The sequence below is a fragment of the Pelodiscus sinensis genome, chromosome 20 (assembly GCF_049634645.1).
Source record: "Pelodiscus sinensis isolate JC-2024 chromosome 20, ASM4963464v1, whole genome shotgun sequence".
Taxonomy (NCBI): domain Eukaryota; kingdom Metazoa; phylum Chordata; order Testudines; family Trionychidae; genus Pelodiscus; species Pelodiscus sinensis.
In genome coordinates, this window is record NC_134730.1 from 19,412,718 (window position 1) to 19,440,594 (window position 27,877).

A 27,877-nucleotide genomic window follows, 5' to 3' on the forward strand; every position below is an offset into this window, starting at 1 on the left:
TAGAGACGGGCCACAGAGAAGACTGGGACACAAGGGGCACGTCTACACTGCAACATTATTGTGAAATAACTAGCGCTAGTCCAAAATTATTTAGTCCGCATCTACACAGCAGGCAGTTATTTCGAAATAGTGTCAAAATACTGTCAAGCTGGAGGACTGCTTATTCCGACTCCTGGACCCTCATCGTCTGAGGAGTAAGGGAAGTGGGAGGAAGAGTGTGCTCTGTTTCGAAGTAAGTGCTGTGTAGAAGCTCCCTGTTTCGAAATAAGGTACACAATGGACGTAGCTCAGTTTGCGTAGCTCATTTCAAGTTAAGCCCTGCTGTGTAGACGCACCGAGCTGCAGCTGTGTGGCTGAAGCCTTCCATTTCCAACACCGTCGGTCGTGGCACCCTGGAGCAATGGTTCCCAACCTTTTTTCTATCAAGGACCAGCAAACCCATTCGTAAACTTTTAGTGGACCGGTAACTTTTTATTTGCACAGTTGCATATTCATTATACAAATAATGAATATGCAAATATGCAAATAAAACGTTACCAATCTGCCAGGAGCCTCGGCTCCCGAGCCCCCCAGTGGCAGCCCTAACTTCTAGAGCCCCCCACCCCTCCACTACCCCCAGCACCAGCTACTGACTACAGAGTCCCCTGCACCCAACCTCCCTATGCTAGTCTCCCACCCTCAGAGCCCCCCCCCAGTGCCAGCCCTTCATCACAAATGCCTCAGTGCCAGCCTCTTGCCCCTTACAGACCCCCCACTAGACCCCCTCAGTGCCAGCCTCCTGTTTCCAGAGCCCCCCCGCACCCAACCCCCCGAGTACCCATCCAGTACCAGCCCCGAGTCCCCAATATTAGCCCTGTCCCCAGAATCTCCCAGGGCCAGCCCTGCCCCCATAGCCCTCCCACTACTAGCCTTGCCCCCCCCGAGCTCTCCAGTGCCAGCTCCCCACTGCAGATGACCCTGTGCCTCCCAATGTCAGCCCCCTGCCTCTTAGAGCCCCACCCCTTAGCGCTCCCCAGTACTAGCCCTGTTCCCATAGCCCCCAAGTATTAGCTTCATTCCAGAGCCCCCCAGTGACAGCCCCCCACCTCTTAGAGCTTCCCACCCCCTGAGCCCTCCACCACTAGCCCCACTCCCAGAACCCCTGTGCTGCCTCCCAGCTGCCAGCTGAGTGCTGCTGCCTGGGTCGTGGCTGCTTTGAGGGAAGGCACCCAACAAGGCACATTTACTCAAGGAAAACAGGGTAGTTCTCTGAACAGGTGTCCCATCAATTACATTAGGCCACCTTGTAAGGGCTCCTCGTGGTCCTCCCACCATGCAACGAACCGCTCTTCCACGTCTGGGAGGAGAGCCCACCCCGTCCAGCAGGGGTGGAGGAGGTGAGGCAGGACACACCTCTGCCAACGGCCATGGCGGGAGGGGAAGGGCTGGGCAGCGTACCGCAGCCCCGGCCCCCAGAGCCACTGCAGCCTGGCAGTCAGCGGTCCACGGCCAGGCACTGGGGAACCGCTGCCCTAGAGTACTGATGGGGATGATGTGCAGGGTTTCATGTAGCTCAGTGCACAATTTGGCCCACCCAACAAGGCACATTTACTCAAGGAAAACAGGGTAGTTCTCTGAACAGGTGTCCCATCAATTACATTAGGTCACCTTGTAAGTCAGTATGACACTTAACTGGGACACTTCACAATGCAGCATTATGTGCCATACAGGGATATTCACTCAGCCAGAAACCAAGTAACCAGCTGCAGCAACTCCCCCGTTCATTCAGAGCAGAAGTCACCCCTGTGCAGAGACCCAGCACTCAAGCAAGGCACCATTTAAGTCAGGGGTGAGCAATAAGCATTCTACCGGCCAAACATGGTTCGCCAGAGTTAAGCTCTGGTAGGCCTCCAGTTGCTTTATTTACCTGCACATCTGTAGGTACAGCCATTCACAGCTCCCATTGGTCGTGGATCACCATTCCTGGCCAATAAGGGCTGTGGGAAGTGGTGTCTCAATCTGTGCCACTTTCTGCAGCTCCCATTGGCCAAGCATGGCGATCTATGGCCAATGGGAGCTGCGAGCGGCTGTATCTGTGGACACTCAGGTAAATAAAGTGTCTGGCGGCCTGCCAGTTGCTAACCCCGGCAAACTACATCCAGCCTGCGGGGCGCTTATTGCCTGCCCCTGACTTAAGTGCTATTGCTGGAGTTTTCAAAGGAGCACTCAGGAGCTCATAGAAAGCTTATGTGAGGCTTGGGTGGTGTGAATTTCACCCTATGTCCCCATCCACAACACAGTACGTTTCCCAGATCAGATACATGCATACAAGTGCCATCTCCATCCTGCCAAACCAGAGCAAATTCTGCTAGGCACGTTAATACCAAAACCAGTCAGTCAGGTTATGTATGTCGCCCAGAAGCTGTTGCACTATTTACCTACAGTCACACAGCACTCACAAAGGCATGATATTTGTTTGCACGTGGCGCTTATGGGCAATAGAGCTTTGGATCTGCTTGTCATGTCTGAGCTCTGCACTGTCTTAGGCCTTGTCTACCCTACAAGGTAAGGTCAAATTTATTAAGCTCAATTTTTTAGCACCCGATTTTGTCAAGTCGAAGGTGCATAACCCCACTGTGTGCAAGAGTTCAATGTAGTGCATCCCCAGTAGAGTGGCTACCATTGACTTTGACAGTGATGCACTGTGGGTAGCTATCTTGCAGTTCCCGCTGCCCCTTTGCATTCTGGTCTAGGCTCCCAGTGCCTGATGGGACTAAAACAGTGCAGTGGGTGGTTCTGGGTATGTCATCAGTGTCCCATAATGCACTCATCTCCTCCTTCCCTCCCTGCTGGAAAGCAAAGGTAAACAATCTTTTGGCATCCTTTTTTCCCCTGGATATCTGTGCAGATGCCGCAGCAGGGCAAGCATGGACCCTGTTCAGCAGCAAAGTTCTATGGCAATCATAGCAAACATTTTGTGCCGTATGCTGCAGTATGTCTGGAGCCTAGCCAGGGCCCACTGGAGCAAGGAAGATTGTGAGGAGGCCATGAACAGATACTTGTGCTAAGCACTTGAGTTGAGCAATTGGCAGATGCTGGCAGCAGTCGATCCACCAGTGTCACGTTGGTTCTGGTGCCATTAGACAAGCACAGACTGGTGGGACCGCCAGCTATGGGACAACCAGCAGTGGTGGCAAAACTTTGGCACACATAAGGTCGCTTTCGTGGAACATTGCAAATTGCTTTCCCTCACCCTGAAGTGCAGCAATACCAAAGTGAGACCTGCTCTGACAGTGGAAAAGTGAGTGGCAATAGCCCAGTGGGAACTCGTAATGCCAGATAGCTGCCAGTCAGTTAGGAATCAGTTTTGAGTGGCTAAATCTCTAATGGGAGCTGCTATGCTCCAAGTAGCCAAGGCAATCAGTACTCTTTGCAATGAAGGGTAGTGTCTCTGGGAAATGTGCAGGACAAAATGGAGAGCTTTGCCACAATGGGGTTCCTTAACTGCGATGGGGTGCTAGGATGGAACGCACATCCCTATCTTGGAACCCAACCACCTTACCAAAGAATACATAAACCACAAGGGGTGCTTCTAGATCATAGGTTCCTAAACTGGGGAACGTGAAGAAATTCCTGGGGGAGGGGCACGAGGTCACCCAGGCCCCCCCCCCCCCCATCAATCCTGCCCCCAAGAAAGAACCCAGTCCATCCAGTAAAAAAATTCAGAAAATACCATGTGAAATATCTGGTATTTTCTGTTTTTCCTGGCTCAAGCGTCCACCAGAACATGTGCAGCTTGGCCTGGCTGGGGAGGGGTGAGGACGGAGCATCCGGGCAGAGTTCAAAATGGCTGCCTTAAAAGGGCAACTTTTTTTTTTTTTGCTCGACAAGTTTTACTGCTTTTTCTTGGGGAGGGTGTGAGGGTTTCTCAAAAATCAAAAAGGGGACGTGATGCCAAAAAGTTTGGGAAGCACTGTTCTAGATGGTGGTGCAGGTGCAGGTGGATCACAAGGGCCATTTCACTGACATCAACGTGGGATGGCCGTGAAAAGTGCACAATGAAGCGCACATCTTTAGGAACTCCAGTCTGTTCGGAATGCATGATGGAACTTTCTTCCCAGACCTGAAAATTAACATTGGAGGTGTTGAAATGTGATAGTCATCCTTCAAGACTCAGCCTCCTCCTTGCTCCCATGGCTCATGAAGCCCTACCCAGGCAGCCTGGACTGCAGCAAGGAGCATTTCAACTACAGTCTGAGCAAGTGCAGAATGTGCTTTTAGGGCATTTAAAGGAAAGATTTCACAATTTATTGACTAGGTTAGACCTCAACAAAAGCAACGTTCCTATTGTTGTGGCAGCCTGTTGTGTGCTTCGCAATATCTATGAAACTAAGGGAGAAATTTGTATGCCTGGATGGGAGGTTGAGGCACAGAATCTAGCCACTAATTTTGAGCAGCCAGACACCAGAACAATAAGGAGAACACATCAAGGCTGTGTCCAGACTCAGGGTTTTTTTCGGGAAAAGTAGCCTTTTTCCGAAAAAACTTCCCCTGCGTCCAGACTCAAGCCGCGTTCTTTCGAAATTAAATCGAAAGAACGCGGCTTTTCTTTCGATGGCGGTAAACCTCATTTCACGAGGAAGAACGCCTTCTTTTGAAAGAGGAACTTTCGAAAGAAGGCGTTCTTCAATGTAAATAGGGCTTCTTCGAAAGAGAGCATCCAGGCTCACTGGATGCTTTCTTTCGAAAAAGCAAGCCGCTTTTTTGAAAGTTCAACATGCAGTCTAGACGCTCTCTTTCGAAAGAGGCTTGCAGTCTAGACATAGCCCAAGGGACACTGAAAATGAGAGAAGCTTTGACAAACAACTTTGACTGACCAGGCAGCAATATGACAGTCATTCTTGTTGCTTTTAGTGAAGTCCCCCCTGCATTAAGTGTGTTTGCCAGTAAACTCCCAGCCTCCATGCAACACAAGGAGTAAAGATAATGTTGCTGAGGAATCATGTGTTTTTATTTAAGGAAGCAGGGACAGAAAGGGAGTTCAGGGTGGGAGCTTTGGAGTGGGGAAGGGAAAGTGGTGCCAGTCTCCATGTACAGCAATCACCCAGGTATGAGAAGGACAGCCGTTTGTTCTGGGCGACATCCCTGGGGGATGAGTGTGAGACTGCCCTTAAATTCCCATTACTCCCCATGTTCTAGGGTACCTGGCCGAGGAGGCTATGGAATGGGATGAGGAGGGCATATGGAGTCTGAGCCGGAGTGGGTGTCTGTGGATCTGACACTCCTGTGAGTCTACCAGGCCCATCACCAGCACTGCCAAGATCCTCAGGACAGTCTCCTCTGTGTTCATTTTGCGTTCCCTGCATGCTGTCCTGTCTTCACACCCCGCTAGCATCTCCTGCAGCAGCGCTCTCCCCCACTCATTGAATTGCACCCTGGCCAAGCAGGCGGATTGCATTTGCTCATTGAACATGTCATCCCTAGTATGTTTTTGCCTTCAGATCTGGGATAGCCAAACAGCTGGAGGAGCTGGACCCAGGAGGAGTGGGCAAAAGGCTTGCTGTTGCACCCACTGTAACAAAAAGTGACGGGCAGACTTTACAGGAGACACACTGTGCAGTGTAGAACCTAATCTCATCACATAAAGGAAGGGCTGTCCAAGACAATAGGCACGTGCTATGTACAAGGCCACAGGAATGCTTTTAAGCACCCGCTATGCAGCAGTTAGACCATAGAGACCTTAAGGGAGCAGCTGGACTGTTTGGTGTCTCGCATGGTAAGGGACAGATGGGGGCTTGCTCTTGTGCTTCCACTTTGAAAGCATCTGTGACGCCGTGCTTGCAAATAGCAGCTCCCACAGCTAGGCAAGTGTCTGTGTTTGTAAAAGGGGCCATGGAGGTGTGGCAGCAGGGCAGGGACTCCAGAAGTGATCGTGCGTTCCGCACCCTCAGTTTGCCGGGAGAGTGCAACTTTCCCTTCCCACAGGAGCATGCAGGCAGGAGGGGGAGAGGGTCTGGGCATGGAGGAAGTGCAGAGGCACATGCACACCTAGGAGCCTGCAGGCAGGAGATGGAGGGGTTCTTGGACGTAGCGGCATGGCAGGGGCTCAAGCCATGCATGCATTGTTGGGGACGGGCAGATGGAGGTGTACTGCTGTGATATATAGTTACACAGCTTCCCCTGCTTCATCCAGGTTGCCATGCATGGTATCATAGAATCATAGGGCTGGAAGAGACCTCAGGAGGTCATGGAGTCCAGACCCCAAATACCTTCTCCAGATCACACAGAGTGATAGGGAGTAGAGGCTGACTGGATGTGGCCAGACACGTGGGCCTTATGTTGCAATGCTTTGTGCTTCAATGATGCTAGACCATTTCCTTCTGGCTTGGCTTGTTCAACCAAGAAGGACAGAATAAGACTGACCTCCCTAGAAACTTTGTGAGAAGGACGAAAGAGTTCCTTTATGAGAGCTTTATGGAGATGTGCGAAGACGATTCTGCCTCATAACAACGGCCCTGTCCATCTAGTCCAGTATCCTGTCTATAAAAGGAATTTTCACCCCAGATGGGACTTGAACCCACAATCCCTGGCTTAGGAGGCCAGTGCCTTATCCATTAGGCCACTGGGGCTTGACACAGCAGAAATGTTCTGGGGTGTTCCCACTATGTAGGCAGCTTGCTGGCCATAGACCACACACAATTGTTTTAATCCACATGTAGCATAATTAAAAATGTAAACTCAGCAGAAGTGCCTTCCCAGCGTCAGGGCTCAGGAGTGAGACATCCTGCGGGGAGGAGATTGGCTCTAAAGTTAAAAAAAAAAAGTCCTGGCTCTCAGTGAGGTCACTTGTTGACCATTTTCCACCTCCTCCTCTCCCTCATCCACGCTGTCATCCCTGCTGTTGCCCGAGGGTGCCGGAGGAGTGTCTCGGGAGGAATCTATGGATTGGGTTAGGAAAATGGTCTGGTCTCCCCTAGAATCCCATGCAGCTGCTCATAGAAGTGACATGGTTGGGGTGCTGCCCCAGACCATCCATTTGCCTTCGTTTTCTGGTACGCCTGCCTGAGCTCCTTTGTCACGTGGCGCTACTGGGTGTCCCGGGTGTATCCTTTCCCCTCCAGGCCCTGTGTGATTTTGGCACTGATATCTGGGTTTGTTTTGCTGCTCCGTAGTTCTGTAAGAACAGATTCCTCTCCCCACCCAGCAATGAGGTCTGATGATTTTGCGCAAAAAAATCCTTTTGCACAAAAGCCTTATGCAAAAGGGTTGGGTTTTTTTTTTTTTTTTTTTTTTTTTGCACAAAACAGAAGCGGCTACACTGCTTCTTTTTGCGCAAAAAGCATCAGCAGAAAATATGCTAATGACATCACGATTCATGCTAATGAGTCCGTCATTAGCATACATTCTGCCGCAAAAACCTTGTAGTGTAGACAAAGCCTCAGTGTCCTGCTAAAGAGTGACAGATATAAATGCAGGGGTCTACTTTGTCTTGCCTGTGCATGATTTCCTCAATAGGGGACTTTTAGAGAAACTAGGGGGCTGTGCCCTCAGCTTGCTATACTCACCTAATGCCACCCCCCACCCCCTCTGGCCGCTTTTGCTTTGCTGAGAGAACCTGTTGAGGATGATGACATCATTGGGTTGCCCGGCAGGAACATTCTGTTGTCCGGCAGGAAAAACTTATTTTTATATAGAAGGAGATAAGAGTCTAGAGTCTCAAAGCTTGTTCTTCACTTTAAGCACATGGGTAATTCCACTGACACCCCACAGCATTGATGATTAGCGCTTTGTTGGATCAGCACATTGGTGGGGAAGTTCAGAGGGAATATTGGGGAAGGGGCTGTTCTTTATTTGCCCACTCACCTGAGCTGTCAGCAGGAGGGTCAGAGACAGTGATGCTGCTAATATGGGATCAGTGCTCATGGATGCTTCTCACTCCGCACCAGAGAGAGGCTGAGTGTGTCCTGTCCAACTCTGAGCTAGGATTTGGGATTCAGGGGTGATTTAGGGCCAGGGCTCAAAGCTGACAATTCTGGCTGGAATATGATCTGCTGGGCAACATTTCCAATATTTAAAACAGGGGTGAGGAACTTCTAGTCCATGGGCTGGATCTGGGCCGCCCTTAATTTTATCCAGACCCCAGCAAACCTCCACACTGTGCCAGAAACCCCGGTTTGTCTTTGCAGCCCTCTAGGTGCAAGAGGTCAGGAAAGTTTGGCGATGAACCCTGCTCCCACTCCCAGAACCGACTCTGCATGGAAGCATGGCCAATGGGAGCTGCTGGGGCAGCGCCTATGGATGTGGGCAGCACATGCCACGCAGAGCCACTTGACCCCTTGGATGTGGTGGCTGCTTCCAGGAGCCGCATGGGACCAAGACAGGCAGGGAGCCTGCCTTAGCCTCGCTGCGTTCCTGACTGGGAATCGCCTCAGGTAAGCGCCGCCTGGCCTGAGCCTGCACCTCGAAACCCTGCCCCAGGTCGGAACCCCCTCCCGCCATTCCCAGACCCCAAATCCACACCTCAACCCTCTGCCCTAGCCCTGAGCCCATTCCCACACTCCAGCTCCTTTGCCCCCAGCCCAGAGCCACATCCCCATCCGGAGTCCTCACCCCCTCCTGCACCCTCACTCTCGGCCCCAGCCCAAAGACCCCTCCCCCACTCTGAATCTCTCGTTTCTGGCCCCATTCCCAGTCTCCTGCGAGGCTGGGGGTGGCCTGCGATTGACTTTTTTCTGTGCGTCAGTGGCCCCGATAGATAAAAGATTTAAAACATACACCTGTTGGATACCCCCTCCACCCGGGACAAAAGACACAACTTGCACACACGTGACCACTGCTCGACCTGCAGAAGAGACAGAGCCTATGGCACCTAGAGCAATATCAAGGTGGCACACGGGCATTATCGAGGGAAAGGGCTGCTCCCTCTGAGCATATCTAGCGCAGAGGAGTGCAAATGGGCCACAGGACTGTGTGAGAAATCAAAGACCAGCTCAGATGGGAGAAGGAAAAGTCTTTTGGCTAAAGCATTAGATTGGGACTCCCGGCATCTGGTTCTGTTTGCAGAGTCGCTTGTGATCTTGGGCAAGTCCCCTCATCTCTTGGTGTCTCAACTCTCCATCTGTCACATGAGAGATAAGAATATGCCCCTGCCTCATGTGAGCAGTTTTTAGGCATGATGATAATGGTCTCAGAACCAGATGTCTGTACTGAGCTCTCTTGAACGTGCCTAATGGAGCAAGCTAAGAACTTTTGGAGGAGCAAACAAGCCTACTGACGGGACAGTCTTCAAGGAGCATTTAAAAGGCCAAACAAAACTATTAGGAAGTTGACCATATTTTAATATTTGAGGAGCTTGTTCTTCAACCTAGAAAAGCTAGAGTAGCATGGGAGTACTTACTGGCTGGGTCGTTTTGGTCCGTAGGTACATTTTGCCTGACAGGACGATTGAAAGATGAGAATCAACAAGAAACTACAGGAAACAAAGGGACGTTTCAAACGGCAGTAAGTTTCCAAGCATCAAAGCTGAAATGTGTTTGGGTGCGGGGAGGGGTGTTTATACTAAAAACTCTGTTTGGGGTCGAGTCTGATAACAGCTGAAATTGACTGTCAGGGTTCTTAGGAACGTGCTGAGAGAAAGCAGACTTATATACTGAAACAGGAGATATCACTGAGCAATAAAGACCTAAGGCAACTGGTAATTTGGCGGGGAGCAAGATTCCATTAAGTGCCTTTCCCTACCTTTGGGAATGGAAAACACAATGCTGTTCCAATACAATCCCCTTGCCAAGTGTGAAGGCACGGAGCCTGATTCTCCTCTAATTTATAACCATCTTAGGAGTCCATGGATTAAAGAACACTGGTGTAAAACCAGTGAAGATCAGAATCAGGGACCAGAATCCAAGATGCTCTTGTATTTGTTAAATCATAGGTTCCCAAACTGGTGGGGGATGCCCCCTTGGGGGGGCTTAAAGAAATTCCAGGGGGGGCACGAGGCATACCAGTCCCCCCTCCCCCGCCATGGTCAATCTCCCCCACAAGAAAGAGCCTGGTCTATGTGGTAAAAAAAAAATCAGAAAATACCATGTGAAATGTCCAGTATTTTCTGTCTTTCCTGGCTCAGGCATGTGCCAGAACATGTGCAGCTCAGGCTGGCTGAGGTGGGGGGAGGATGGAGCATCCCGGGCAGACTTCAAAATGGCTGCCTTAAAAGGGCAACTTTTTTTTTCTGCTGCTCTTTTTGGGGCGGGAGCATGAGGGTTTCTCAAAAATAAAAAGGGGGTGTGATGCCAAAAAGTTTGGGAACCACTGTGTTAGATCATGGGAGAGAGGCGGTGATTCAGCACTGAACAGCACAAGACAGTGACCAGGGGAACGTAATTTTGCCAGATGTTTTTGGAAGGTCTCTGACTATCAGACTCAAGAAAATGATTTGGTTATAGGTCTCTAGAAATTGTCAGGCAGCATATGAGCCCACTAGTGCAGAAGCTGATTATCCTATGGACTTCCTATTCCTCTTGACACCTTAGGATGAAATGCTGCCTACTAAAGCACTGTGTTGTTGAAGATCTTTCTACAAAAAGAACCAGGGGTGACCCCATGAAATCAATAGGTAGCAGCTTTAAAACAAACAAAAGGACGTTTTTCCTCATGCAGCACACTGTCAACCTGTGGAACTCCTTGCCAGCAGATGGTGTGAAGACCGAACTTTAACAGGGTTCAAAAAGGAACTAGATAAATTGATGGAGGTTGGGTCCATCAATATTTATTAGTCAGGATGGGTAGGAATGTTGTCTCTAGCCTCAGTTTGTCAGAGACTGGAAATGGGTGACAGCAGAGGGATCACTTGATGATTCCCTGATCTGTTCACTCCCTCGGGGACATCTGGGATTGGGCACTGTTGGAAGACAGGATACTGGACAGGTGGACCTTTGATCTGACCCAATCTGGTCATTCTTATGTTCTTATAGTCTTATGCTTTATTTCAATCTTTATTTTCACAGTAGGCCAAATTATCTTCCATTATCAGTTTAAATCCAGAGTAATACAACCAGTTTGACCATGTAGATTAATCTTGTTGTTTGATTTCAGTGAATTAACATAGGATTTGCACCAGTGCAACCAAGAGGAGAATTTGTGTGATGTAACTTCTAACAATCAAAACTACAGCACATGAATTTTCAGTGCAAGACTAGGAGTAAAAACTTAGCAAGGCAGCCATTTTGCACCCAACCCTCTGGGCATCAATGCAACCTTTATTTATTTATTTATTTTTTTAATCAAACAATTCTCCTGAAAAGGCTTCCTGTTCATGCATGCAGTGTAAAATTCTGCAGGGCTCACCTGGATCGTTTCCTTTCGGAGTTAGCTTTTATTACTGAACACTTTTTAAAATGGGGAGTAGGGTGTGGGAAATAAAACCATACACAGAGAAGAAAAAACAAGCATTCGTAAAAGCACAGCATGGTTTTTTTCCATACATGCTTCCCCCATGAGTCAGGGGCCATATTGTGTCCTGACAGATCTGCAAACCTGCTCTGACATGTGGGCAAAAGTTTTAGGTGAGCACATCCCAGCACATGGAAAACACTGAGACCAAATTCCATCCCACAGACAAGCAGAGAGGAACTTTGTGCCATGCAATTTTCTTCCATAACATCAGAAAGCTGCTTTTCTGCTCCACACCCTGGAGATCGCACATTTGCTGGAGGCAGAGTCTAAGATAGGCTGTCAGACATTCTAAAAGGGTCCTGACATATGCCCTGATGGCAGGATCCTATCGGTGCAATTACAAAATAATCAACATTACCCAGGCTTCAATACTTGCCTTGAGTGCCACATTTCCCCTACTGAGAATGGGTAACAAGACTAATGTCATGGGAACCTTATTTTAACTGACTTTTTTTTTTTTTTTTTGCATCACCCATTTAACTATAAAGATCATCCATCATATTATGAAATAGGCACACTTGAAATCTTGCCCTGCTTGGACAGGATTGAATAATTTGGCTGAATCTCCATCTAATCTAATTTCAAAAGCCAGGCAGTTATTTTTCTGTGGCTTGAATTGCGATTTAGAGATTGGTTAATTAGGCTGACCGTCCTGAAAGCTCTTAATTAAACTTTACAAGTGAGACATTAACCACCTTAGTTATGTTATTAGGCGTGTCCAGTAAACACAAAACAACTTTAAAATTACACAATATATAACTGGCAACTATTTAGTAGCCTTAATTAAACTCTGATTATTATTAATTATTTAACTTGCTTTTTCTAAAGGGGAAGAACATTCAGCATTTCCTTCGCAGAATTACCTGCCTCAATCCCAGCAGATAATTGGGAATGGGCTGCACTTGAAACTAAAGATTTCACTTATTTTTTTTAAGTATAGGCACAGTGAAACCAATGATTCCTGAACTTACAAAAATACCGTAATGCACAGCACATTAAAAATGCACAGGAAGTGAATTCTGGTCCAACCTACCCCCGCCCCCCTAATACTCCTACTTGGAGTCAAAGCCCTTTGGAAGCATCGATCAAGCAATCCATACCCCGACTCTGGGAGGAAAGTATTCTCCACACGGAGCTCGGTTGCACTTGGATTTCTTATCCATGCATAGAAATGGGAGGAGTAAGAATTCCTCCTTGCATCTCTGTGCAGGGGAGCTGGACCATGGGGTCTGGGAGTGTCCAGTTAATCCCGCAGTGCTGGTGAATGTACAGTGGGCAGTGAAGGACAAGAACAGGCACAGTGCAGATGCCACCTCACACTCCACTCAGCCCAGCATGTATGTGTCGCAATAGGGCAGCTGCAAATCACTGTAGCACCCCTCTCTCAGCAAGGAGGATGCAGAGAGAAACGGATTCAGAGACGCGTCTGCAAGTCGCAACGGATCCCAGGATGGCGCAGCTTGTGCACGTCTTCAGGGCTGGGCTGAAAAATCACCGTCAAGCCCTAAGGACTTGCCCGAGCCGACAGAGGATGGCAGCATCTGTGATAGGGAGCTCCAGACCTAGTGCTGTGTGCAGAGCACGTGCCCGGGCCTCGCCCCCAAGAGGAGCTATATTTCAGTAGAGCGTTCTTTTCTTTAGCTCCGAGTTGCTTGCATCACAATAAATTCTCAACAAAGCTGTTATCCATTGCCAGCTTACTCATGTGCTCTCTGGGTCTTTGCCCCTGGCTTGGGGGCTGCTATAACATACATGCCACTTCCCAGAGCAGAGAATAACTGTAGTGCAACACACCTCAGTACATCCCTAACACAGTCCCTACGCCAAGGGCTGACAGGACTTGTGTAGCTCTACATTGGCTGTGGAAGGGCTCTTCATATGGGCATGGGGAGCAGTCCTTCCTATTTTAAGCCCCATGAATGCAAGTGCAGAGTTCGTATGGGAGCCAATTTAAAGGTTGTGTTGGCTTTCGTAAGGTGTATAATACATTACCAAATCACCTGCATTTACTAGCTTCTAAGTAGAACTGAATGAAATAATTGATTTTTTTGGTTAGTTAGGTGCTTTATTTTTGGTTTAGTGTTTCCCAAAACATTTGGGAAAAAACTGCTTCATTTCCAACCCAAACTGATTTTTTTGGTTTTTGGTTTTCTTGACAAATTAAAAGAAAAAGAAAGAGTTGTTCTGGCTGAAGGAAGCATTTTTTCACATTTCATTTGGAACACGTTGATTCAAAATGAAATGTCAAAATGGTACATTCATTTTGAGGTGAACCGTTTCAGTATTTCTAAAACGTTTGTTTCCAGGTTTTTGTTTTTCAGTTGAAACCACAGGCCAAATTTGACCCAAATTTGTAAACAGTCTTGTCCTATGTCAATGACATTTTTCAATAAAATTTCTAAAAAAGTGAACTTTCCAAAAACTAAAAACAAAGAAAAATGGGTCCACATCACATTTTTTCCAACCACACCACCCCATCCCACCCAACAACTTTGATGCTAGTTGAATTTTAGCGTGGATAGAGAGGTCAGCATCTTTAGTCTTAGAAAAACCCCTGTGGCAGTCCTGTGGCACCTTTGAGACTAACAAATTTATTAGGTCATGAGCTTTTGTGGGTAAAATCCACTTCATCAGATGAGTTGGAATGGAAATTACAGAATCCAGAGTATATATAACAGCAAAAGAAGTTACCTGTCAATTGCAGGACCAGTGTTAATGAAGCTGATTAAGTCAGGCTGGATGTGTTTCACTCATATCATGTGATTTGGGAATGTGAATATCAAAGGTAGGGAAAAGCGACGAGGAGTCCTGTGGCACCTTATAGACTAACTGAAGTGTAGGAGCATAAGCTTTCGTGGGCAAAGACCCACTTCGTCAAAGGTAGGGAAGTTGCTGTTGTAGTGCATTTCCCTGTAATACTCAATACCTAACAGAGGGTATGTCTACACTACCCCGCTAGTTCAAACTAGCGGGGTAATGTAGGCATACCGCTCTTGCAAATGAAGCCCGGAATTTGAATTTCCCGGGCTTCATTTGCATAAGCCGGGCGCCGCCATTTTTAAATCCCGGCTAGTTTGAACCCCGTGCCGCGTGTAGCCGCGCGGCACGGGGTTCGAACTAGCCGGGATTTAAAAATGGCGGTGCCCGGCTTATGCAAATGAAGCCCGGGAAATTCAAATCCCGGGCTTCATTTGCAAGTGTGGTATGCCTACATTACCCTGCTAGTTCGAACTAGCGGGGTAGTGTAGACATACCCTTAGAGGCTTTCTTAGAAGATCTCAGAACACTTTGCAAAAATGGGGGCTATTAGTCCCATCTTACAGATGGGAAAACTGAGGCACAGAGTGGTTCATTGATTTGCCCAGGATCAAACAGTGAGTCAATGGCAGGGCTAGGAAAAAATCTCAGATCTTCTGACTCATAGTCTGGAACTCTATTACTGGATCACAGGCCCTTGATTTTTATTCTACATCTCATCCCGAGAGCAGCATCTCCATCAGCATAGTCTCCTAGCACCTTGTTGGGCAAGAAGAGTGCCACCTATTGAGTTGCCAACCCTTCTTCTATTAGCAGCAGTATGGAATCTAGGAGGTTCCCTAAATCAAGCAGGAAGTCTGGTGCTTAGTTTGCAGGAGCTTCGAAGGTCGCACCGTGAACTACCAGAGCTGCAGTTAAATCAGAACCTTTTATAGCCTCACAAATTATCATCAGCCACAATTTTTGAACATCATGTGAATGACTCCTTCTCATTCTACCTGTACCAGCTGGTAACAGAAAACAACTCAAACTGCAAAATAAAGCTCTGCCGATTAATCCTCCACATCTCTCCCATATTCGGCTTTGATGGTTTTAGACTCAGGCCCCTCTCTCCTCTGTCCAGAATGTATTTATATACCACTCTTTGGAGAGCAGCAATTCTCAGTTGTCCTCAGATGTTCGTGCGCCTGGAGAGAGGTTTCCAGTTACACTAATTTATTGCAGTGTGACACTTACAGATCTAATTTCTTGAGAGAGATAACTAGGTTCAGTACCTTCTGGCAAGGAACTGAAATGTCAATGTGACAAGCTGATCGCTTACCACACCATAACTTAATACATCCTGTGCATGTTTGGGAGGATGTTTTTGATGAACTAGCAACTTAAATTAGCAAGGAATTCTCAGCATGTGGATGCTCTTCTCATACGTCAGGTATCAGGGTTCACCTGGAACTGGAGATCATTCCATTGTCATGACTCCACTTGCTGTAGCATTGATTTATGTCTCAGAGGTTGGTGGGGCAAGGGGAGAAATAGCCACAATTATTCAGGGAAAGATGACACTCTCCAACAGACAATATGGCACCATTCACTTTCAAAATGCACAACGTTCTAAACAGATCAGCAGTAAGATGGAGGACATATGCTGCGTCTTGATGATTGGATGGGAAAATCCCATATTATCCCACACCAAAAAATGAAAAGAGGATTCTCCCCCTCCCATTTATGCTGCTCCTGATTTCAGACACTTGGTCAAATAGCTTCAGGAGCATGGAGACAGCTTCATGGCTTTTTTAACTCCACAAGGCAAACAACCCTGATTGGAGAATGAAGGGGATACTGCAATGACTAATTACCAGCAAGATCAAACAGGATGGTTGATACAGGTTCATTCACGTAGGGCGACCATAGAAAAGCAGGACTAGATTTGGACTCAGTGATTTCTCAATCCTGGCTTTATCCCACTGAAATCTGTTGCTGTTTACAAGGTTGCTGCTGGGTTCACTCTACCTCTAGAGATGTGAAACTGTTTATCAGTAGCAAACTGCTGATGTTCACAGCTTTGTGCCACGTGTTTCTCAGATTACTGCCCCATAATCCAAATATAGTCATCTGTGATAGCCAAGATCTGGAAGTATTTTAAACAGGGCTCTCCTCCCCAAGGGCAGTATGCAATACAACTTGGAGTTGGAATAGTTGGTCTCTTTTCTTTTTGCTGGCACTCAGGACTTGGAAAGAAACACTCCTTGTGGAGATGAGACAAGAATACACAAACTCACAATCAGGAAGGTTAATGGCTCATGTTATTGTTACTATCAAATCTGCATACAATGGTGACAATCTACCCTGCACCTTGCAGACTTAGATAAAGGTGCATTCGGCACAGTAATGAGTTTACAAGCTCAAGAAGATCTATGCTGAGGGAAAAAACAAGATAGCACACACAATTGTAGAACCCTTTTTGTCTCACTGGAAGTATTCAGAGACTACACTGATAAGGGTTATGAGTGCATTGATAGATCAGTATGTAGATTTAAAAGACTTAATATCTTATGCATGCACATGGGTTTCTGATCATAGTAAATTCTCATTGACTGTGTGGTTAGAGAGAGGCATGGTCTTGTGTTCTTAGCATATCACTGACCTCCTCTGGAAGTCTAATCCAGGTCCTGATAATGATTCCCCCTCTGGCCTTGAGAAAGTCATTTAGCTTCTCTACTTCGTCTTCCCCATCTATAAAATGAGTTTACCATTAAGTTCAATAGGGCCAGATTTCACCCTAGGTCACTGTTACAAGGTAACACAATTGCCATTGATGAAAAATACCATATACTAGCCCCGCCTGACCTGCTCACTTCAGTCAATGGTGATATTTTTGGTCATCCATTGACTTGCTTTTTCAGCTTGCTCCAGTGATTAGCGCTCACCCCCCTGATCAGGACCCATTCTGAACCATTGAAACCCTGCCAATTAGAGCACCAAGATAATTATATTGCAAAGGCGGCACTCACAGTTTTAAAGGGACCCTGTTAAAATGGCTGACACAACATTTGATCTACCCTTCTTTGGCGCCCCCTATAGTTTCATGTTTGCAAAGTCCATGTGACGCATGGATTGGGAGGAACAATAAAGGGGCTTTTTCAGGGAAATTGTTTTATGTTTTTTCCCTGCCCCTCCAAAGTAGTGTTGTGAAAGCAAGTCAGTATTTATGAGCAATCGTATAATAACAAACCAGCATATAGGGCTGGATTAAGGCATGAGGATGTCCTAAACTACGCCAAGTTTAAAAGGCCCCATAGCATTACCAAAAATGTGCATTATTCTAACTGAAAGGACAATGAAAATAGAAAGAATAAAGTTGTATATTTGCCTATATACCGGTAGATAGGTGAGGCTGCAATGAAAAACTAGTAATTTTTGTATATAGAGGCCCCTCATAATCTGAGACCCTAAAATATAGCTTGCTTATTTTGTGCCTTAATCCAGCTCTGCCAGCGTACCAATCTGTGGAGTCAGCACAGAAGAGAGCTCTCACATTAATATGCCAGACAGCGCGCACAGAGGAGGCAGAGGGTAGTTGGTAAGGAAACAGGTTTGAGTTGCAAGTTCCTGAGGGTTTTTCTTTTTTTCAGTAAAACAGTAGTAAGAAAAAATATTTTTCAAATGGACCAAGCCGGCAGTGCCCATTGAAGAGAAGGTAAGGATTCGTCCAAAGTTCACCAGACTACAGGAGAGTCTGAATATTGATTTCAGTGGGCTTTGGATGAGGCTCATAGTGATCGAGTCTGCACAGCTCCTATATGTGTTGCAGGAGCCCCAGTTAATGACCTTACTTTACCTGGAAACACCCACCCCCATGCCTACATGCAAGCACAATATGCATGGCATATACAAGTTGGACCTCTCTACTCCAGCACTCTCTGGTCTGGCAATATCCGTGGTCCAGCATGATTTTAGTGAGCCAGATGTCCACTTATCATGGTTGTGGCCAAGTTTCCCGTGGTCCCATAAAGTTTGTTTACAGCCACTAGTCCTGGCTTTCAGTGTTCTGTGCTGTTATTTAGCTCTAATTTACCTCTAAATGTCTTCTAAGAACCCAGGAAGCTGTGGAAGTGTTGGTAATGCTGCTAGACAATTTTGACCTCCTGTGGTTTGGCAAATTCTCTGGCTCGGCACCGGTCAGATCCCAAGGGTTCTGGACTAGAGAAGGTCAACCTGTATGACATGTACAACACACACAATAGAGCACAATTTTCTAAGACATCCCAATCCCACTTCCAAGTCCCATTCAGAGCCAGCATTGGTTCCTCAAGCATCTTTTGAGCTGCTCTCCAATATCCTCTCCATACAATTTGTCCCGACTTGTGTCGGTGACATTGTTACTGGCCATGGGTGATGTTCTGAGGCAGCAGATGTGTTGTAATTCATGCAGCGATGCTACTGATCACATTGGGGCTCTAGGACTAAACTCCTTTGCAATCCTATTGGGAGGTGCTGACAAGAGGCCCTGATAAAGTTAAAAAAGTTATTCGGGACATATTTTATAGGCCTGATCCAAAACTCGGTGACACGAATGGAGTTCTTCCTATAGACTTTATTGGGCTTCTCTTCAAATGATTTATCTGATAACAATGCCATTTTTATTTCATGCACATAAACTCCCCAGGGGCTGAACAATAACTGCTGATTAAGATATTTATTGAATAAAGTCCTGTTAGTTTAATTTATTATTGATTTCTAGCATTGTAGTAGCCATGTTAGTCCCAGGATATAAGAAGAACAAGGCATGGGAGGTCATATATTTTATTGGCCCAACTTCTTTTGATGCAAGAGCCATAGTTTTGGGCGCCACCACTCCACAATGATAGCAGAGTTTTGTGGAGGCTGGAAGCTTATCTCCTTTACCAACAGTGCTTGGTCCAATAAAAAAATATTACCTCCCCCAATGGTCCCGCTAATCTTTTCCATCCATGTGCAGAATAAATGTTCATGCGAACTAAGGCATGTGCCTGCACCACCAATAGAAACAAAAAACCTAGCTGTGGGCACTCTGCTAATCAGCTGGGTGGCATTTGAATCTCTACTGAGGGATTGCCCTAGCACTCAGCTTATAGGGAACATTCCCTCCCACACCTTGTCTTTCTAGTACACAACTAGACCACTACTTTTATCAGTATTTGACGAACTGTATTCTATATAGCAACATTGTAGGAGTGCACAATAGCTTGATGCAAAAGGGAAATATATATATGCTGACATTATTTGTATGGAAAATGCAAATGCTTTTGAGGGATATTGACAGGTAAACAGACACATACGTACACTGGCATTTGGTACAGCATGATTACGAAGTACAATCATTTTTTTTATTTAGCCTTCATTTATGTTTAAACCACATCAAGAACCACTTATTTTTTTTCATGAGTGAAGTCAAAATGTGTTCTGCTAGTATGGTCCTTTGCTACTTATAGATTTATAACAGATTTAAAAAGCCTGGTTCAAGTTATTGTGAAAAGTGTTTGTGAGAGAGAGAGAAAGAGAGAGAGAGAAAGAGAGAGCAAAAATACCATAGCCTGAAGTAGTTACCACGTAACTCCCCATGCCTGCAATTGACTGCGCCCAGACGGACCACTGTGCCCACACAGAACTTGCTGATTTCAGAAGGGATCGGCACAGCAGTCTGCCCACATGCTACCAATTGCAGGAACGGAAGGGAAAGGTGGGAGACAGGATGTGGAAAGCTGCAGAAGGTGTTTAATTATCCTACGTGGTTTGGTTGATCCAGACAGCAAAACAAGGAGATGCTTTAGCCGGAGTTGGCTGCTTTCCCCTCCAGTGGTGATCAGGGCACTGCACATATATTAAAGAAAGAAAGGCTGGTTCACTGTGTGATTGGCAACATCTAATCAGGGTACATCTACACTGCAACACTATTTCGAAAGAACTAGCGCTATTCCGAAATAACTTAGTCTGCATCTATACAGCAGGCAGTTATTTCGAAATCGTGTCAAAATACTGTCAAGCTGGAGGACTTCTTACTCCAACTCCTGGAACCCTCATCGTACGAGGAGTAAGGGAAGTTGGAGGAAGAGTGTTCTATTTCAAACTAAGTGCTGTGTAGATGCTCCCTATTTCGAAATAAGCTATTTCGAAATAAGATACGCAATTGATGTAGCTCAATTTGTGTTGCTTTGTTTTCATCTTCCCCTCTACAGTACAGTGCAGTGTAGACACACCCTAAGCCATCCTGCACTGTACTGTAGAGGGGAAGATGAAAACAAAGCACAGCACATTCATTATTGTTTGAAAAACTCACAGACACTACAGTGACAAGGCCCATAGCAAGTGCCACACCCTTTACATCACTTTTTATCGTGAACATTGTTCTTTCACTAGCACTGTGCACAAAGAACCAACTCCCCTCCCGTCAAAGCCAATGGCAAAATCCTCATGGGCGTCCCTGGAAATCAGGCCCATAATGGTAAGGAAAAAGTTAGCTCAGAAGCTTCCAAAGATGCTAGAAGGGCTTATGATGACCCCTTATTAATTCAGAAGCAAACCGATTATTTCTCTGAAGGTGCAAAGGGAGAATTATTTAAAAACTGTCTGTAGGCAGCTACCAGAGAATAAGAAAAATGCAACTACCTGCTATATCAGGTCTCATCTTCCAGAATAAAATTAAATGTGTCAGCTTGTTTCCTTGGTTGTGATTGTTTTAAAGCCAGAGTGAGAATTTTGTATGCGTTGGGAAGGCAGGTGTGGGTCTCTGAACTTTACATCCCTAGCGAGCTGCATTTGACAGTTTAGAGGGTTTTTTAAATGTAAATACAATTCTTCTATGTGGGAACAGAAGGGACAGGAAGTTGGGTGGGGTCCAGAAATGTGAAGACAGATTCTCTACCCCTCCACCTGATCCCTAAGCTTTTTCTGGGTGAGGATAGGGGGCGATTGAGCATTCTGCACCGTTAGGGCTGGGTTAGCAAGCATTTTATTGTGTTAGCATCTACTGGTATGAGCTGAGGGCAAGAGCTCACTTTGAGAGAGGTACTGCGCACATCACATTTCAAGAAAGATATGGACAAATTGGAAAAGGTCCAGAAAAGAGCAATAAAAATGATTAAAGGTCTAGAGAACATGACCTCTGAGGGAAGACTGACAAAACTGGGTGTGTTTAATTTGGAAAAGAGAAGACTGAGAGGGGACATAGAATCATAGAACAATTTTTAACTTGAAGGGACCTCGAGAGGTCATCGAGTCCAGTCCCTTGCCCTCATGGCAGGACCCAATACCGTCCAGACCATCCCTGATAGATCTTTGTCTAACCTGCTCTTAAATATATCCAGAGATGGCGATTCCCCAACCTCCCTAGGCAACTTATTGCCTTTGCCTTTCTAATCTTGCCCTGCATGCCTGTATTGTTTGCGTATATTCATCCTTTGTAATTTGTCCTAGTTTCCACTTTTTACATGACACCTTTTTGATTTTTTACTTGACATGATAGCAGCTTTCATGTGCCTAAAAGAGTGTCACAAGGAGGAGGGAAAAATTATTCTCTTTAACGTCTGATAATAGGACAAGAAGCAACGGGCTTAAATTGCAGCACAGGATTTTTAGGTTGGACATTAGGAAACACTTCCTAACTGTCAGGGTTAAGCACTGGATTAAATTGCCTAGGAAGGCAGCGGAACCTCTATCATTAGAGATATTTAAGAACAGGGTAGACAGACATTTGTCAGGGGTGATCTAGACTGTGCTTGGACCTGCCATGAGGGCAGGGGACTAGCCTTGATGAACTTTCGAGGTCCCTTCCACTTCTAGTGTTCTATGAGTCTATGATAGTGACTGGCCCCTACTCCCAAAGAAATAGCTGAGGAATAAGAAGGGAAACAGAGGCACAGAGGGAGAAATGACTTCTCTGAGGTCTAACAGTAGCTCAGTAGCAGACTCAGCCTAAGGCCTCCTAACGCCCAGTTTTGCCTCCAGATTCTCAGCTACTGTAGTTTGTCTCAGCTCAGCTTGACTCTCTGGGACAGAACAGTGGTACACCAGATGCCGAGCTGCCCCCAGAGTCGTAAATGTAGTAAGTGGTGGGATTGTCAAAGGAGTCGAGGAAGTTAGACCCTATTGGCACATCTGGCCACCTATCTCCAGCAGACTGCTTAGAAAACCCCAACTTTAATGTAGATGTGACGAATGGCGACTCGGCAAATGACTAGGTCATCTAGCCATCTATCTATCTAGTTTGTCTGAGAGTCATTTGTTCAAGAACTCCTCCTAAATGGAACGACCCAGGGCCACCACATTTGGTATGCAGCATCCTCTTCTCCTCCCTTAAAGTAACAGGGTTTGGTTGTGCCAGGAGACCCGGAAGCCCCGGGAATGGGACTGTTTTCCATAACATGCAAAGGGAGGGGCACAGAGAGGCAGGACACGATACTGAGAGTGGCCACTGAGGGGCAGTGAGTCTGCAGGGGAAAGCTCTCCTGCAGAGTCTCCGCTGGGGGCAGCCGTACCACCATGGGAGTGGACAGCAGGGCTGGGGCTCCGCCATCTTGCCTGCCAGCAAGTAGCTCCCCAACCCCAAACCCAAGGTGGCTTGGCGGAGAGAGAGGAAAAAACATGCCCCAGGCAGACTGCGGGGGTGGATGTGGGGGAGAGAACTAGCCTATGGCTCCCAGCGTCCTGCACCCTCCCACATCCCCAAGGTCCTATCCTGAAGGACGTGGGCACTGCCGGGGAAGTTGGCTAGTTTATATAAAAAGCATACACAGTGTTCACGACTTTGTAGCAGCTTCGTCTCTCTTCCTTAAACTTTTTAAACAACCTTCTTTTAAATGGAAGGTTCTGCAACCAGGGCTAGATCCCGCCCCGAGCAAAGGAGAATGGCCACATTCCTGCTGCCCAGGCAAGGGGAGGAGGAGCACGGTGCTGTAGGGGCTCTCTGGGCCTGGGGTGGAGGAACAGATTGTGGACAGTGGGGAAGAATAAGGGCAGCTGTGCAGACACTAGCCAGCTCCTCAGCGTGGCAAGGCAAAGACGAGCAGCTGCTGCTGGGGAAGTCAGGGCCAGAGGGTGGCTCATCTTCCATCCATCTCTACAGAGTCCTGTCCCAGGTCCAAGATCTGTCCCTTGGAGAACAATTGCAGCCAAACAAACATCTCTGGCTCCAATACTTTGTTTACTTCCCTTGATTTAAGGGGCAATGTTATTTCTGACCTAAACTGCTGCAGATACTCTGAAAAACTGCCTCTTTGCTTATCCTGAAGAACAGGAGGGAGTCTAGTGTATCTGGAACAAAAAACCACCTCTGGGAAAAGGACCTGATCAAGGTCTAGGCCCCACTCATGCCCCACTCTAGGGGATGGATCCCTTGATGGTTACCTGTTCTCTTTATTCCCTTTAGGGCACCTAGTGTAACCCACACACAGAGGCTACATCTACACTGGCGTGATCTTGCGCAAAAACTCTTTAGCGCAAGAGAGCGTCTACACTGGCATGTGCTTTTGCGCAAGAGCATCCTTGCCAGTGTAGACACTCTCTTGCGCAAGAAAGCTCTGATGGACATTTTGACCATTGGGCTTTCTTGCGCAAGAAATTCATGTTGCCTGTCTACACTGGCCTCTTGCACAAGAACAGTTGCGCAAAAGGGCTTATTCCCGAGCAGGAGCATCAGAGTTCTGGCGCAAGAAGCACTGATTTCATACATTAAAACATCGGTTTACTTGCGCAAGAACATGTGGCCAGTGGAGCGAGGAAGCAAGCTTTTGCGCAAGAGCGGCCACTTTTGCGCAAGATCGCGCCAGTGTAGACGCAGTCCTAGTGTGGTCACTGAACAATGCAAGTGGTACATAGACTACAGCTACAGTTAAGATTAAGAGACCTCTACAGCATGGACTAGGAGCTAGCTGGCTTTTAGCTCAGAGGGTAGAGGACCCTATACTCTGTTTCAGAGAGCCCAGGTTCAAATCCACCTGGTGGTGGTTAGAAATGGGGGCTCATCCAGGATCTCAACTGGGTCTCTGAAGTTTGGGATGCGCTTCCTCATCTAGGGGAAGTATGTAACCCACACACCAAGGCTATGTCTACGCTGGCGTGATCTTGTGCCAGGAGTATGCAAATGAGGCTAAGCGTGGAATATCACTGAGCCTCACTTGCATATCTAATGAGCTGCCATTTTTGCAAAAGAGGATCTTGCGCCAGAAGGAGCTGTCTACACTGCCCCTTCTTGCACAAGAAAAACCCTCTTGCGCAATGCCGCTACGCTGATTATTTTCAGGAATAATGGCATTGCGCAAGAGGGTTTTTCTTGTGCAAGAAGGGGCAGTGTAGACAGCTTCTTCTGGTGCAAGAGCCTCTTGCACAAAATGGTGGCTCATTAGATATGCAAATGAGGCTCGGCGATATTCCACGGTTAGCCTCATTTGCATATCTCTGGCGCAAGATCATGCCAATGTAGACATAGCCTTAGTGTGGTTACTGAGAAATGCAAGTGGTACCTAGACCACAGCAACAGTTAAAATCAAGAGACCTCTATAGCATTGGCTGAGAGTCAGCTGGCTTTTAGCTCAGAGGGTAGAGGCTCCTATACTCTGCTTTAGAGGTCCCAGGTTCAAATCCACCTGGTGGTGGTTACACTAGCATGGGCCACTGTTGAATAGTAGGATACTGGGCTAGATGAACCTTTGATCTGACCCAGTCTGGCCGTTCTTATGTTCTTAACCCTTGTCTGTATTCTCTGCACAAAGTAAAGTTGCACCTATCAGTAATAAAAGGCTTTGGGAAAGGATTAGACTGAAGTAATACAATGCCCCTGTAGTGACTCAGCCCCCAACATAGCACACTCTCTGGCTGCTCATTACCCTACTTCTGCTGTTCCACTTTTTCCTTTGGTTGTCCAATGGAAGTTGTAAGAACTCTCAAATTTTCAAACTCAAGCACAGCCCTCCAGATTTCAGGAAAAATTTGGAACCCCCCAGCTTTTCACAGGGTTGATTCAGCCTCATGTTTTCCTGGGACGGGCTCCCGGTGCCTGATGACTGAAAAGCAGAGAAAAAAGGAGAGAGTCAACAATTCACATTTTTCCAGGGCAAAGCTCATACAAGCCCAAGCCAATCAAGACAGCCATGGACTCTACCAGGGTTTGTTTTGTCTCTTAAATATTTTTAGCTGATGGTATCCTTTGTGTTCTATGGGAACGTTAAGAGACTCGTCGGTTTAAGAAGTCCTGCAAATCTCTTTCCTTTGATCTCCCCATATACTTTGCATGGGCGTGTTCTTATTACAGCTCAGAAAGACCTGAAGATCTTGTTTCCAAGTATGGGGCTGGTTTGAATTCCAGTCAGCAGAAAGTGGAAACAGAAGAGGGCTAGAGGGTGAATGCTTTTGCCCTATTGCTTGATTCTGCCCTGAAGGATGCAATTATGAGGGGGTGAAATTGACTCTGGAGCAAAGGGCCTGCACCATATAAGTCTTCCGTAAGCTCCTAGATTGTATCATCAGCCAGGCTTAGTAGCTGGTCAAATCATTTAAAAACCACATGGCTACATCTACACTGGCATGATTTTCCGAAAATGCTTTTAACGGAAAAGTTTTCTGTTAAAAGCATTTTCGGAAAAGCGTGTCTAGATTGGCAGAACACTTTTCCACATAAGCACTTTTTGCAGAAAAGCATCTGTGGCCAATCTAGACTCGCTTTTCCGCAAAAAAGCCCCGATCGCCATTTTCGCGATCGGGGCTTTTTTGCGGAAAACAGTACTGTGCTGTCTACACTGGCCCTTTTGCACAAAAGTCTTTCGGAAAAAGACTTTTGCCCAAACAGGAGCAGCATAGTATTTCCAGAAAAGCACTGACAATCTTACATGAGATCGTCAGTGCTTTTCCGGAAATTCAAGCGGCCAGTGTAGACAGCTGGCAAGTTTTTCCGGAAAAGCGGCTGATTTTCCGGAAAAACTTGCCAGTCTAGACACAGCCCATGTGTGGGGTAATTCTTTCAAAATAAAAACCAAAAAACAAAACCAACCTGGCCTCCAGGCTCCAGAAAATCACTTACCTGACCTGCTGATAGGGTGTGAGGAGCTCTTGTAGGGGCTTAAAAGGGGCAAAATCTTTCAGCTGGTGCTTGGCACAGAGGGGAGTTCCAGCTTTCAAAAAAGTCAGAACCTTCACAAAAGCAGCCAAAGTCCGCACGGAACCCATTCACCTTCGGGTGCACTTGAGAGGCACCGAGCCCACTGACAGATAGCATAACGAAACTGTTCTACAGCCTTTGCCAAAAGATCAGGTGACTTTTAGCTCCTGGGATAGAGGCTCATGCACCAAGCTTCTCCAGAGGTCCTAGGTTCAATTCCAATTGCTGGCCTTATGCAAGGATCACTTGTGCAGGCCATGTGAACTCGGCAAGAGTTAGTGCCTTCAGTTAGGTATGCTCAAGCATGTCCCTTCTGTTAAAGCTAGAATAACTTATCCCAGCCTGCCAGGGTATCATCCACAAATGGTCTGTGCACTTTGGTTGGTATAGAGAAGCAGTTTTCATGGAGTCTAAAAGGTCAGAACGGACTATGCTGATCACACAGTCTGCCCTTATGCATAAAAGAGGCTATAGAATTTCATCCAGTAATTCCTGTAACAGATGGAATTAATCTTCCCTCATTAGTGACTGATCATCCTCAAGTTGGGTGACTTGGGCCTGAACTGTAGCATATCTTTTAGAGAGACATCAGGGCCTAGCCCACAGGGGTTCTGATCCATGCTTAGGGCTCCTTGTTGCTACCCAAATAATAATCTGAAGACTCCAAATGATGATGATTTTGCGTTTTCCTTTGGCAAGCTGTTTGCTGAACAGTTATGGTTAATTGCCCCTGTTATGCAAGAGCTGTTTCTTATTTCCAACATAAACTTTTCTAATCTCAACTTCCATCCTTTGGTTCTTGTTGTGACGTGGTTTACTAGATGAAAACCACAAAAATCAGATGCAGTCTCCCTCTCAGAGCATGATTAAGCAACCTTGTGGTGAAGAAATTAATTGGCATTTTAAGATTATTTCTGTGCAGAAGTCTAAGATCAACACCTGAAAATGTGCAAAAAAAAATTAGGGGAATACAAGACTGCCAACAACAACATATTTTTTGTCATTATAGGTAAAATTATACTCAGAACTTTGAATACAAAAGTCCACTTAGTCCAATTATCCAGAGCAGGAGAGAATTTCAGTAACTTTTATTATCTCACTCTTCATTAGTTCATATTACCAATAGGTTTGCATCAATCAGGGGCTATGTTCCTGCTAATCTTTTCCATATACAGATTTTTTCATTGATGCGTGGAATAATTTGTATGTGCACCGAGACATGTGTGAATGTGCACCACCAGTAGAAACAAAAAGCCTAGCTGTGGGCACTCTGTTAATCAGCTGAGTGGCATGAATCTTTCTTGAGCGGCCTCGCAAGCAGCCAACTTACAGGTAACACTGGCCCTAGGGTCAATTTGGCAATTCATAATTACTCAAAACTCCTGCTGAAGGCAGTGTTTCTGAAGCACAGAATTTGCCCATACAGTATGAGTGAAAACTTTCAAACACGGGTGTAAGAAACAGTCGCCATTTAGCAGAGCTGGAGTAACTCAATGCTCAGAGTGTATTCCATGTCCTCCCATCTTTGCCTGATCCACAGAGGATATGAGTCCATTATAGTCATGA

General features: G+C 46.5%; 2 long non-coding RNA genes and 1 other non-coding gene across 8 annotated transcripts in view; 1 reads left to right on the forward strand and 2 right to left on the reverse strand.

The window, feature by feature from the left end:
- Positions 1–27,877, forward strand: part of LOC112546137 (uncharacterized) — a 273,950-nt gene that overhangs the window by 85,541 nt on the left and 160,532 nt on the right. For 2 of the 4 annotated variants that reach the window (XR_012896883.1, XR_012896884.1), the window contains 2 exons: positions 8,166–8,411; positions 9,401–9,480. The exons of the other annotated variants lie outside the window; for them this stretch is intronic. This is a non-coding gene — a long non-coding RNA (uncharacterized LOC112546137). The remainder of the gene's footprint in view (positions 1–8,165; positions 8,412–9,400; positions 9,481–27,877) is intronic. 4 annotated transcript variants of the gene reach the window in all.
- On the reverse strand, positions 6,536–6,608 carry TRNAR-CCU (transfer RNA arginine (anticodon CCU)). The gene has a single exon. It is a non-coding gene; the product is annotated as a tRNA-Arg (tRNA).
- Positions 14,695–27,877, reverse strand: part of LOC102461078 (uncharacterized) — a 38,449-nt gene continuing 25,266 nt past the window's right edge. The window contains exons 4-7 of one of the 3 annotated variants that reach the window (XR_012896890.1): positions 26,234–27,250; positions 25,049–25,220; positions 18,260–20,034; positions 14,695–16,917 (exon numbers count right to left, since the gene is read on the reverse strand). This is a non-coding gene — a long non-coding RNA (uncharacterized LOC102461078). Of the gene's footprint in view, positions 16,918–17,971; positions 20,035–25,048; positions 25,221–26,233; positions 27,251–27,877 lie in introns of those variants that run through there. The other 2 variants (XR_003089768.2, XR_012896889.1) reach the window with 2 other exon arrangements.